The sequence below is a fragment of the Parasteatoda tepidariorum genome, chromosome 9 (genome assembly GCF_982258835.1).
Source record: "Parasteatoda tepidariorum strain Cologne lab strain chromosome 9, Ptep-v5.0, whole genome shotgun sequence".
NCBI lineage: Eukaryota > Metazoa > Arthropoda > Arachnida > Araneae > Theridiidae > Parasteatoda > Parasteatoda tepidariorum.
Window position 1 is genome coordinate 52,721,305 of NC_141763.1, and position 14,380 is coordinate 52,735,684.

Below are 14,380 nucleotides of genomic sequence, written 5' to 3' on the forward strand. Positions count from 1 at the left end.
AGTTAAAATAATAAAAGAATACGATAAATTCATCCCCTCGCTCATAAGTTATTATTATAGTTAAGCTTATTACAACAGCGCGGTGCTATATGCGTTCGGTCAGCAAATTTTGCCATTGCGCTGCACTGTGAAAAAAATCCACCTCATTGTAACTTTAACATTAGTGAATAAATCCTTCTCAGTGATTGAAACTGAGTTCTTTGTAATTTAAACACATTAAACTTTCAGAAAAATTGTCTCTATCTTGATTATCAACATCTTGAACTATAATATCGTGCTAATTTACATTTTGTGGCATTGTATCCTTTCAAATTGAGCAATAGTATCGACAACAACGATAGAAAATTACAGCAAATTTTTACAACAATGGGATACAACTCATTACGAAATTTTTAATTGAATGTACCATTTTGATTACCTTAATGACTGATTTTGTAATAAGTGAAAAAGCCAACAAAAATCAAGATCCATGTAATAAGCGTAATATATTTCAGCTGTTTCAATAGTAAATCATTTTATTTATTATCTTTTAAAAGAGACTACAATTTTAAACAAAACGAAGGTTAAGGAACTCTCAGCAGCTTAAAGCAGTTCTGTGGTTTGATATTTTGTCTTACATTTCTTAGAATCATACGTATTTCGATTCAGTTTTGCACAAGCTTTCTAGAGAAAGAGATTATAAGTCCATTTTCTCTAATTATTTATCTGTCAGAGAAAAAGAGATATTGATAAATGATGGCAAAGGAAGTAGGTTTTTGGAAATAGAGAAAATGGGGACAGCTGGAATAATTTTGTTACTTATCTACTAAAATTTCTCTAAAAGTTACAAAAATTGTTAAATTCTATTCTTTTTCGTAATCAATAGCATCAGAACACACTGAGTGGTAAAAATAAATTATAAAACACGGTTTTTATGGCTGAAAGTCAATTCTTATTTGACTTTTTATTAGCTACCATGGATAATTTATTATTTTTATTTAATTTCATTTTACCTCACTTTAATTTCATTTTAATTTCCTTTTACGAGAACCTCCCACGGTTAACCTGACTGCAAGGGGACTCTAACCCATGATCCGTCTACCCCTGAGGATATTTCACGTCAGCGCTGTGGTCGGTGCAAGCCGAATGCGGAATTCGTATCGACCAGTCATCGCCGGGATCGGACCCCGGTTCACCTCATTGGAAGGCGAACCCTTTATCTCTTGAGCCATTACGACTCCTGTATAACTGTATTGAAAAAAATATGTCACAAAAGGGTTTCTTAAGGTAATAAATTACTAACGTTGAGCCTCTATCCCGCGTCTTACGTTTTCCCGTATGCATCATCTTGTTCTGACGGTACCGTCACAAATGCTATTCTTATAATGTTAATAATACTCGTTTGCATCGTTCTTAAAACTAGTAGACTCCCGTTTCTATGTTCAGAAATTCTACTGACATTTGAGAAAAAAAATTGAAGTTAATTTGTTTAGAGAAGAATAACAGTAACTTCTGATGCTAATAATGGAAAAAAAGTGTTATTTTATACAGTTTGGGTAAATCAGTCGATAAAAATGCTGAAACTTGTGTTGTCGGTTCAAGAAAAGGTTGTTGCAAGCGGTTCTAAAAACTTGTCCAGCTAGTAGGGTTTATAAATACTAAAGATTGTGTTTGAAATTATTAAATAAAATTCGAAGCGTTAACAACATTTATCATAAATATCAAAACATTTATCATAAATAAAACAGGTAAGAGCTAACGACAAGCACAAGACACAAACGTTCTATAACGCCAATCTTTAGTTGAAATTCAATTTACTTGTCGTGTCCGTGTTCTGGGGGCCAAATGTTGCAAACGATTCTAAAAACTTATCCAGCTTGCAGGGTTTATAAATACTAAAGATTGAGTTTGAAATTATGAAATAAAACTAGGACAAAACATTTATTATAAATAAAACAGGTCAGAACTAACGACAAGTATTGAGTATAGTAAAGTGCGGCGAGCTCTCTGCTTATCGCTTATAGCTCTGCGTTTAAACGACAAGTACATAACACAAATGTGCCATGAAAAATTATAATCAAGCCAACTGATGCCACTCACAGCTTGTAGAAATAAAATAAATAATGAATAATGCCGCGGTGGCCAAGAGTATCATTTTCTACAAAGGTTGCAGAAGTTGAAAAGAGATGTCGATGAAGACAGAACTTAATACAACTAATTGAACATTTGAGGCAAACATTTGAGGAAGGGCTTAAAGCCTTTAAAGACAAGAATGAACATTTTGTATTCACACGAACTTTCAGAAAATAAACAGCAGTCAATAAATAACAAATATAGAAAATTTATTGACAACCAAGATTTTCAAATATTTGAAATAAATAAATAAATTTATTTATCCTTCTTTTGAATCTTAAATATTTTTGAAGGAAGTACTTAATTTTTTAAACAAAACTGTTCGTCATAATTATTGTAAATTTATTAATTTTTATATATTTTCCAGTCATTATTTAATATTTTACGTTGACGCTTATTCGTAATTTTTCTGTTTCGATTGTTCGTAATGATCATTCCTTGCGAAACGATCGTTCGAGATTTTACTACAAAGAAACAAGTTTTTGTTTTCAAATAGTATGTATATAATCACTTTTCTTTTAATAAGAAAAAGTGATTGAATTCTATCTTATTCACTATAAATACGACAGTTAAAGCCAAATGAATATAGTTGTAAACAAATATAATTTTCGATTTTTCAATTATATTTTTAAATCAGAGACATTTAAAAAATGTAATTTTCTCATTGATTTAGCGGAAGTGTTTAATAAACCCAAATTAGGTACACAACAAATCAAAATATTAAATCCCTTTATTTGACTACAAATACAGAATATAAATGGTAAAAATAGACACTTAATAAGTATAATTTTGCAAAAATACTCAACGAAATGGTGTATTAGCTCAAATGCTGCTTCTCAGTTATAAATTACTTATTTATCACATTAAAATTGAAGAAATACTCGGATTCGATAATATAATAAAATACTGTCAACATTCAGACATTTAGAACACCAATAGCGATTGCAGCAATGGGAACAAAAAGAAATGAACTAAAGTGACTAAAAAGCTACAGTCGTTTGCTCGTACGAGAAAAGTAAAGATTGCTTATGCGAACCTTATAAAAAAAGTCGTTAAGTCGCTATAGATTAAAATATAAGCGATTCAATTTCGTCAAATATTTTAAACATAACATCATCCATTTTTGCTACACGGAGAAAAAAGTCTGGTAAAATTACTGTACTGTATGTGTATGGTACAGACATTTCTAGAAGAAAAAAACTCATAATTCAGGTATTTAAACCAAAATATGAGGTATTTAAATCATGCATTAAGTAAGTTCTCTATTCATATCGTAATGGTTTACCGGAAATAAATTTTTCCAAAATTATGGTTCTTATTACCACACATTTAGCAAAAAATACAAAATTGAAAAACAAATTTTACCGCTTTTAATGCCATGCTCCAAGGTAGCATGATAAAAATTGACAAATTTTCTCATATTTACCAGATTCTATCACATATTATAAAACCATATTTTATTGTTAATTTAACCAAAATTATGACCAAAGCACTTCGATAAAAATTACCGCGCATTTTGGTGTTTCCATAGAGCCAGAAATATGGTAAACTTTACCGTCTTCTGGTTGTTTAGACCATGATTTTTTCTTAATACATAATATTACAGCAGAAAAATTCACGATATCTTTTTCTATGTGCAGCATAAAATATGTATGAAACAAATTTCTGGCTGAAACGAACACCCAAAATATCACTTTGACAACCATGACAAAATAAAGAACAAAGATATTGTGAGAGAAAATGCAATAGAAAATTTAAAAGATGAAAAAAAATCATTCTTTAGACAATTTACGTAAGGAAACAAATTTAAACAAAAGCAATTCAACTTTTCAAAAACAAATTGAATTCAACTTTATAAAATATGTAACATCATTGTATAATATGCTTCATTTATAAAATATCTATTTAAATTTCATTAAGTTAATATCATTAAATCCCAAAATCCTTGCAAATATTCCACAAAGGAATTTTAATTACAGATTGGCAGAAACAGATTATTTGTGAACAAGAATCTATCAAAAAGCATAACCCGTGTACAAAATCCAATTTTTACCGTATGCATAGAAGATCTAAACACACGTAACAAATCTCTGAATAAAACGAACACACGAAATACACCTCTTTAACCACCGGAACTAACTAAAGAATAAAGATATTGAGTGCGAAAAAAATGTAATAGAAAACTTAAAAGAAAAAAAAATCATTGCTTAAACTATTTATGTTGCAAAATGAATTAGAACAAAAACGATTCAACTTTTAAAAAATAAATAACGTCAAGGGAAAATATATTTATTTCATAAAATATCTGTTTAAACTCCTAAGTTGACTCCATTAAATCTCAAAAACATTGCAAATATTCCACAAGGGAATTTTTTTATCGTGAACAAGGAACTATGAAAAAGTATAGCCCATGTACAAAATCCAATTTCTACTGTATCCAGAAAGAATTTATAAACGCGTAACAAATTTCTGTCTAAGCGAAAGCCAGAAATACATTTTTAACAACAGTGACTACAAAAAAAAAAAAAAATTATATTACGGGGGAATGCAAAATAAAATTTTAAAAATGGGTATGCATTACTTAAACTATGTACGTAGCAAATATTCCACAAGGGAATTTTTTTTATCGTGAACAAGGAACTATGAAAAAGTATAGCCCATGTACAAAATCCAATTTCTACTGTATCCAGAAAGAATTTATAAACGCGTAACAAATTTCTGTCTAAGCGAAAGCCAGAAATACATTTTTAACAACAGTGACTACAAAAAAAAAATTATATTACGGGGGAATGCAAAATAAAATTTTAAAAATAGGTATGCATTACTTAAACTATGTACGTAGCAAAATGAATTAAAGCAAGAACGGTTCTTCAACTTAAGAAGAAAAAAATAACTAAATAAACAAAATTACTTAGTAGGACAATATATTTAATAAAATATCGATTAAAATCCTATTAGATTGATAGCATTAAATCCCAAAATCACTACAAATATTCCACAAGATTATTTTAATTATAGATCGGCGGAAAGGAGCATATTTTTTGCTCCATTTGTGAACAAGGAACTATCTATCCCATCCCATTGCATAACCCATGTACGAAATCCATTTTCTATGATTTAAAAACATGTAACAAATATCTGCCTAAAACGAACGCCCGAAATACCTCTTAACAACCGTGACTAAAAAAAGAACAAAGATACACAAAGAGAAAATGTAATAATGAAGAATTAAAAAAAGAAAAAAAAACGATCGAAACTTCTGTGCGGAGAAAACTCCAAATCACTTACGAGATAAAAAGGAAAACTACGTACGGCGCAGAGGCGGTTCAAGTCGGGTGGGAAATTCAGACAGTGAGGGGGGAAAATCAGACGGTCAAAGCTTCGAACGAGACACTCCCTAACACAAAAAAGATACTTTGTTTATAGCCTTATCACGTGATTGTCTGCGTTTGAATCGACTTACTAGAATATTGCCAAAAAGGCGATAAACAGAATTTGTTGGCGACCTAACGCTCATTCGCGCGGAATATCTCGTGAGGTGAACTTGAGCGATAAAATGTGTAAAATGCTTGATAAGGTTATATCAGAGGAGGATTGGTTGTTGTTTTTTTTCACTTCTCAAATGTCTTCCTTTCTTTTAAGTGTGTTTGAAAGAAATAAAAAACAACGTTGCATTATTTATTTTATGTAAGTTAAACGGAAATATAATTTTTTTGTTGAAGTTAAATATTCTCTCTCTGATTTCGGAGATTAAATAAACAATAGTGAGAATGGTTTTGAATATTTATTATTTCAGTATTAAAGCTTAACTTATAACTCAGGATTTGTAAATCTAATGTAAAGTTTACATATTAACTATTTATAATTAATTTTTCTAATTTAATGTACATTTTACAAATTTGATATCAATATCAGTAATCATAATTCCTTAAGTTTTATCCTTATTTTCAATGTCATTTTCTAATATTAACATGGATTTTACATAGTGGGAAGCTACTTCATGTACGAATTTAAAGCATTCACGTATGAATGCTTTAAACAAATATATGATTCATGAATTCACAAAGAATTGCTATAACAAATTCATGTATGAATTTGTTATGTAGGCCTAAGGCTAATTACAAATAATATCGACGACCTCTTTTAATGTGACCTGACTTGGCTAAGTCCTAGTATTTTCTAATCATCCTGTTCTTTTTAAGCTTATTTATTACTGAGCCCTGTCCCGCCCCCGAAAAGGGGCATCCAGGGGGTATCTTTTTAAGCTTATAACAATCAGTCCAAACGTCTTTAGACTTATTAGAAAATGTGTGTTATTTAATCAAACTGAATTTGCTTGCGTTTATTGTGATTAACCCTGCGTTATGCCAGAGATTTAAGTTGAGAAATAACATGAATTTTGTTAAGATCCATTTTAATATTTGAATAATTCAGAGATGAAATACTGTAGTAAAAAGGCAGCTGATACAGTGAAAAAGCGTGCACGTTTCATACAGCGTAATTAACCTTCTTTTTTTATTAACTGTTTTAAATGTGAGCTAAACTTTAGAAATAATTTGAATAACTCTTGCTCTCTTCTACGGATTTTCACATTTGCGTAAAACTTCCATGTTTCGACTGCTTTTTTAAATTAATTACTTTTGTCTAATTAATTACTAGAAGTGTCAATTAAATTATGAAATAATATACAGAAAAATATAAACTTACAATATATATGACCCTGTTGCAAACGAAGTGAAATAAATCAGGTTAATTGAGGTAATGTAATTGCTTTTGTGCATATTTTTTTTATTTCAAATGTATATGAAATATTAGAAACAATTTGAATAATTCTTGCTCTCGTTCGCGTATTTTCACATTTTCGTTAAAAAAAAATTATAATTATTCATGAGCATTTTATTAATTACTTTTCTTTAATTAATTACTATCAATTAAGTTATGAAGTAATATCAAAAATGCTGCCTATTTTCTTTTTTAATTGTGCTCGAAATATTAGAAACAATTTGAATTACTCTATTCTTATGAACTGTTTTTCACAGTTAATTGCAAATTTTCTTTTTCAGAGGCTATTTATTAATTACTTTATTTTAATTAACTACTAATTAAATCAGTTATAAAATAAAATAATGAACAAAATTGTTGAAAAATTTACAATTAGCTTTTGACTAATGTACAATTAATTATTACACTATGCATTAACTAATATACAATTAGCCTTTATTAAGGCGACTTTAATGAACTTGCATTCTATCTACAAATGACGTGAAAATAAAGCAAGCTAATTTTGCTGTGAATAACTGGCTTTCTAATTACCCAAAAGATAAGTAGGCATACCACAATTACCTCAAAAAATTTTCATGTTATTAAAAATAAATTGGAACCTCAACAATTATTCTCGCGCATAGCAAAACGACGTCTGCGGTTTACAAAGAACCGGAATTTAAAAAATCCCACATGTTTTAAAAATTCGATATTAATATCAAAAACAAAATTTTTCAAATTTAATTATTATTACTTATAATATGATTTGAAGTGTTTCTGAAATCAGTATCAATTCTCAGCTTACAAATCGACAATAATAATAATAATCTATAATAATAAAATGAGAAGTTTATTATTATAGATGTGTGTCTCTTTCTATAACTCCAGAGCCGTTTTGCCAGAATTTTGAAATTTGGATAGTGAGTGAAAGGGGTCATTTTAGCCCTCGATCCAAAAAATTGTTCAAAAATTTTAATTCGATCGTTCGGGAGAGACGTTTAAAAAATAGAATTCTCTCATTACTTTAGAATTCGCACCATTGATATAAATGAAAATGCAGACGATTTTTTAAAAGATAGCATCAGTGACGTTTTCCTGCTTATAGCTCTCATTAATAAAAAAAAAATGAATTTATAGAAAAGTTCCTTGATAGTTAACTATTTTTTATTCATTATGTCAGATACACTGAATGATTAATATTTACATGGTAGTATGGGCGATTACATCAACAAATTAGCATTTCTAACGTTATCTGTTACCATATGTTAATTTTATTTATAGTTATGCTTTAAAAAGATGATGAAAAACAAAAAAAAATAATTTGAAGTCAACAGTATTTGAAATAACAAAAGTAAGTTGTGTACTGGAAAGCTTTATTAATGAAGATATAGTACCATAATTAACCCCCAGTACAGAGAACGGTTATTCAACTAGTACTTAATAAAAATCTTAACGTATTTTTTACAACTTCAAGTGTGAAGATTTTATAATTATTTGATATAGAATTTATATATAAACCAAGGTTTTACGCTGTAGTGGTCTAATGCTATAATTATTTATGAATTAATTATTTATGAATTAAATATTATTTATTTATTTATTCATTTATTTAAGTTCTTTGACTTATTCTATGCTTAATGTTCTATTGTTTAGAATTGGATTAAAGGATCTGGATAACCGGTTTTAATATATTATGCTCCACCGTATTTCAGAAAAATAACGCCCACCTTTGACAACGGTATTTGCTGTTTGTTGCAAATGTGTCACATGATTTATCTTCACAACTCTGAACCCGACATATTGTCGAAATCTTACTTTACTTTCTTTTTTCTGGGTGAGACATTTCATCAGAGGTGGAGGTTCTAATTACAGGTGCAAATCCTTTTTGCTCCCGGACACTCCTGTGGGGATGGGTAACCAGATGTCATTCTTATAAACAACCCTCCCCCCGGAGCACTGAAAGGTTTTGGAACCTTATAACACGTCGTCGAGCTAAGAAATCGAACTAAAAAACAACGCATACATAAAATAAAGCTTTTTTTAAGATAGGCAATAATTTTAACAAATTTAAACACATTTTGATTAAACCATGTATTTTTTCATTAAACTATGCATTTTGATTAAACTTTTTTTTTCTTTTCTCCAAGCTTTGGACATGTGCCTAGGTCATTATGGACCCTTTACCATGTAGCCCAAAGCTTGGCTACTGGTCCGGCTCCACACCAGCCTATGAACGAGCCCAGTCAGCAAGAATTTATTGACAATTTAGATATTTACAAAGTCACAATGTTTAAAAATACAAGGATTAAATATAATACAAGTTAATTACACATAATAAAAAAAATAAAGAAAGAAGTACAAAAAGAAAAACAAAATAAACTTGAAGGCCGTAAAAGTGACTAAAGTAGAAAATCTGTAAAATGGTTACATATTGAATGGAAAATAAAGAAATAAATATGAGAAAAGATAAATTTCGCCTAAAAGTTGAAATTGAAGTTGTAGTTGGCTTCAAAGCGTTGAAGTTCTGATAGGTAACTGGGACAAGTAGAGTGGGAGGCTTTATGGGTACAGTCATATCGGGGATCGGAGTGTTTATTCGAGTCCGAGCAGTTTATACATAAGTCCTCGGCTGAGTCGCAGTTTTCTTCCATGTGACCGTTTATACCACATTTAGCACAGGTAGGAAATACTTGTTGGCATTGGTTTTGATGATGTCCTAGTGATTGGCAGTTACGACATCGTTGAAGTACTATTCGTTTTTTTATGAAACATTTATTTAGTCCTGCGAAGAAATAGTGAAGTTTGAGAAGTTGAATTGCGATACGATGCGAGGCTCTTACTATGATGTGTTGTTTATTTTGTTGATGTTTGTGCTGCAATGTTTTTATGAATTGAATGATGTCTACATTGTTGTTGTAAGTGCCGTTTTCTTTTAAAAGTTCTAGGATCTCGTCTACGTTGTAATCTAATGGTGCGTGCATTTTGATTAAACTATGCATTTTTAAATTATGCATAATTTTGAAAAAAATTGCGATGCTAACTAGTTGTATTCCTCAAATTTTAAAATAATTTTCAAAGCCATGGAAGCTAATTAAAATTATTAAATTATTTTAATTAGCTTCCATGCTTTCTTAGCTTTTCTCTCTCTCTCTCTCTCTCTCTCTCTAAATGCCCATAAGTCATCATCATTATTAATGGTATACTTTTTAATATGTTTAATTAAGAGTATATACTTAAGGCTTTTATTACATTAAAAAGTAATCGTGTAAAAAGTAGTACATTAAAAAGTAATCACTCAACGTATGCAATTAAAATTATGAACACTTAATCCCTATTTAAAATTCTAAGGCACTATTAAAATATAACTTTTCACGCTATTGCTAAAATTAATCCTTAACCTCCTTGGCTAAAAACATTTAATGAGTTTTCATTGTAAGCCAATAATTAAATATGAAGTCCAAAAAAACAATTTTATGGATGAAGATACGATGGTAATCTTGAGAAATGATTAAATCTAAATTTTATCCTATTGTAATCGAAAACAATGTTGTAGAAACAATCATTAATGTCTTTACTAAATTTAAAAATATTTGAGTGGCAACGTAGTTGAGAAGCAAAAACAAAATTTCATGTTCGATAAAAATATGAAATCAAATAAAATCTTACAAATCAAATAAAATCGTTTAAAGAAAGAAAAAAAAAAGGTTTCAAGTAACAATAGCTCATCTCATTTAGCGAAAGATTGCAAGAGTTCAACATATAAATGAAAGAAAAATAATCACTTTGATAAAGATTTTCGTAAAACCAACAAGATCGAGTTACATCGATTTTAATTGTAAATAAATGTTTTAATTTTTCGGATGTTTGGATAGTTGATTCTGGATCTTCTTTTCATATGATAAACCAAAACAAAACCATAACTATTTCGACAGAAATTGGTTTTGCGAATAAATCTGAAGTTACATAAAGAACTATTAAATCTGAAAAGTGGATTTTTAAAAATCTGTTCTATGTTCCAGATTTGAGTAAAATTTCGTAATCGGTTAATGCCATAGAAGAGAATGATGGCGTAGTAAAATTTGCTAAAGATAAGGTGGAAATTTTTAAAGAAGGAGATATTATTTTAGAAGGATAAAAGAATAATTCTAGGCCATATATAAAGTTAAACTAAATGAACGAAAAGATGCACTAGTCACCAATAACGAAAGTAATGTCAATTCATGGCACAGAAAACTTGGGCATTTAAACACTGATATGCTGAATTTGAAAACTGATGGAATTAAGAAGATTTCTCATCCTTGTGAAGTACGTTTTAAAGCAAAACTAACTAGCCGGCCATTTTCAAGTGAGCGTTCTAGAGCAACTAGTCCATTAGAGTTAATACACACACGGATGTTTGTGGACCAATAGAACAATTATGTAGTTTGTGAACCAATAGAACAGTAATGTCAATTCATGGCACAGAAAACTTGGGCATTTAAACACTGATATGCTGAATTTGAAAACTGATGGAATTAAGAAGATTTCTCATCCTTGTGAAGTACGTTTTAAAGCAAAACTAACTAGCCGGCCATTTTCAAGTGAGCGTTCTAGAGCAACTAGTCCATTAGAGTTAATACACACACGGATGTTTGTGGACCAATAGAACAATTATGTAGTTTGTGGACCAATAGAACAGTAATGTCAATTCATGGCACAGAAAACTTGGGCATTTAAACACTGATATGCTGAATTTGAAAACTGATGGAATTAAGAAGATTTCTCATCCTTGTGAAGTACGTTTTAAAGCAAAACTAACTAGCCGGCCATTTTCAAGTGAGCGTTCTAGAGCAACTAGTCCATTAGAGTTAATACACACACGGATGTTTGTGGACCAATAGAACAATTATGTAGTTTGTGGACCAATAGAACAGTAATGTCAATTCATAGCACAGAAAACTTGGGCATTTAAACACTGATATGCTGAATTTGAAAACTAATGGAATTAAGAAGATTTCTCATCCTTGTGAAGTACGTTTTAAAGCAAAACTAACTAGCCGGCCATTTTCAAGTGAGCGTTATAGAGCAACTAGTCCATTAGAGTTAATACACACACGGATGTTTGTGGACCAATAGAACATAATACAATATTTTGTAACATTTTCAGATGATTTCACACATTTTGTTATGGTTTATCCAATTGCAAATAAATTTGAGGTAACAAAAAAATTTGAAGTTATATGTTAGGGAGGTGGAAGCAAAATGGTTGTTTAGTGCTTCAAAAATTTGCTGAGGTGAATATATTTCAAAATGAAATTAAAAACTTGAGGAAATCAAAGGGAATTGTTTAAGATTACACTATTCCTTATTCACTTCAATTAAATGATAAGGCTGAACGCTTGACTCTCAGTCTCCTAGATAAGGCAGGAGAACTATTATTTGACTCCAATCTCAAAGAAGAAATGTGGGGTGAAGCTCTATTAACTGCCTCATATCTGTTAAATCAAATTCCATTAAATGCAGTAAATACAACTCCAACTGAAATGCGGTATCAGAAAAAGCCTGATTTATCAAGTCTGAAAATATTTGGTAGTAAAGTCTTTGCAAAAAATCTTGACTTGTTAAAGAAACTTGAAAGCCGAAGTACTAAACTCATATTTGTTGGTTATGCTCCAAATGATTATAAATTATGGAATAAAGAAAACAGAAGAATAAGAATTTCAAGAGTTGTTTTATTTTAGACACGTGGGCAATTCAAAAAATCGAAGAAATTCAATCTGATGATGATACAGAAATTGTAAAAATGTTTGCTGCAGAAACTGAAGAAGAATGCGTCGAAAATCAGAATCTTTAAGGAACGAATTTAATTCTAAAGAATTACGAAGAGGAAGAAGATAAAGAAAACAGCCAGCATACTTAAAAGATTATGTTCTTCTGTCATATCAAGATGTTATAGATGGACTTGATAGCGAAGGCTAGAAGAAAGCTTTTGAAGACGAAAAAGAATCTTTGGAAAAAAATGAAACTTTGACAGTTGGTGGAAAAAAAAGGAAGCAAAAGGTAAGAAAATACTAAGCAATAATAGGATTTTCAAGATTATTTACTAAGAGGTTGAGACAAATATATGGTGAAAATTTTCTATAAACATTTAATCCCGTTGTAAGCTGCACACCTTCAAGAATTATGTTTGGACTAACGATAAAGTAAGGGTATCATCTGATGAAATTTGACATAAAAACTACTGCTTTTTATCTATGGAAAATTTGATGCAGAAATATACATGAAAATGCCGAAAGATTACGAAGATCAAACAAAAATACGCAAATTACAAAAAGATTTAAAGCCAGCTCCTCTAATTTGGAATACAAGTATCTAAGATTTAACAAAGGAAAAGGGCATAGGAAATTAGGTAAAATCAGAACTGTGCATTTTCATAAATCAAGATAATACCATAATACTCGCCATATACTTTGATGGTGAAATTTTAATAGGTCCTCACAAATCAGCACTTGTTAGTTTCATTGAAAATTTACAAAAAGAATTTGAGATGGCATTGTGTGAAAAACCGAATCCACTTTTAGGAAAAATTTTTAAAAATAATGGAACTGAGATAAAAATTCATCTAGAACCTTCTGCAAATCAAATAATAGAAAAATTCAGAATGCCAGATGCTAAATCAACCATTACTCCGATGATAATGTCAAGTAATAGATAAGAAGATCTTGAAAAAAAAATGAATTTCCCATACAGAGAAATAGTTAGAAGCCTTCTTTAGCTTTCATCAAGAACAAGATCAGACAATACTTTTGCGGTAAATAACAATATCAGATATGATGAGAATCCATCAAAGGAAAATATCACAAAAGCTAAAAGAATTTTAAGATACCTAAAAGAAAGTGTTAAAAGATGGAATCGTTTATTCAAAAGATGGTAATGATGAAGAACTAGTTGCCTATTGTGATTCTGACAATACAGGAGATCCTGAAACTAGTAAAAATACCACAGGTTATGTAATATTTTTCTGTGGAGGTTCACTAAGTTGGTGTTCAAGAAAACAATCTATAGTTGCAACATCACGAACAGAAGTAGAATTTTTGCATCTTTAAATGTAGATAGCCAAAGGACGGAAGTTTGATTGAAAAAAAGTGAATTATGAACAAACGAAGCAGACATTTAGACGTGAGATTTTATTCCATAAAAGAATAGATTGATGAAGGTTTGATAAATATTAAATATTGTCCAACAGGTAAACAAATAGCTCACATTTATGCTAAAGTGCTTGAACCAAATAAGTTTAATAAATTTAAAGATAAATTAATAAAATAAGATTTTCTTAAGCAATATTTGTTTCCTATAGAAACAAAGTTGGATTAAGAACTATGTTTGTAGGTAAATGAGCAATAATAATTAAGGAAGTATGTTGTAAAAATAATTATTAATGTCATTGCTGAACTTATAAAATATTTGAGTAGCAACGTTTTTTAGTTGAATCAAAAACAAAATGTCATGTTCTAAAAAAAAAAAAAAA

General features: G+C 29.8%; 1 long non-coding RNA gene across 2 annotated transcripts in view; it reads right to left on the reverse strand.

Moving 5' to 3' along the window:
• LOC139426800 (uncharacterized) overlaps positions 1–5,512 on the reverse strand; it is a 47,007-nt gene extending 41,495 nt beyond the window's left edge. For both annotated transcript variants that reach the window (XR_015429228.1, XR_015429227.1), the window contains exon 1: positions 5,401–5,512. This is a non-coding gene — a long non-coding RNA (uncharacterized LOC139426800). The remainder of the gene's footprint in view (positions 1–5,400) is intronic.
• Between the last annotated feature and the right edge of the window lie 8,868 nt (positions 5,513–14,380).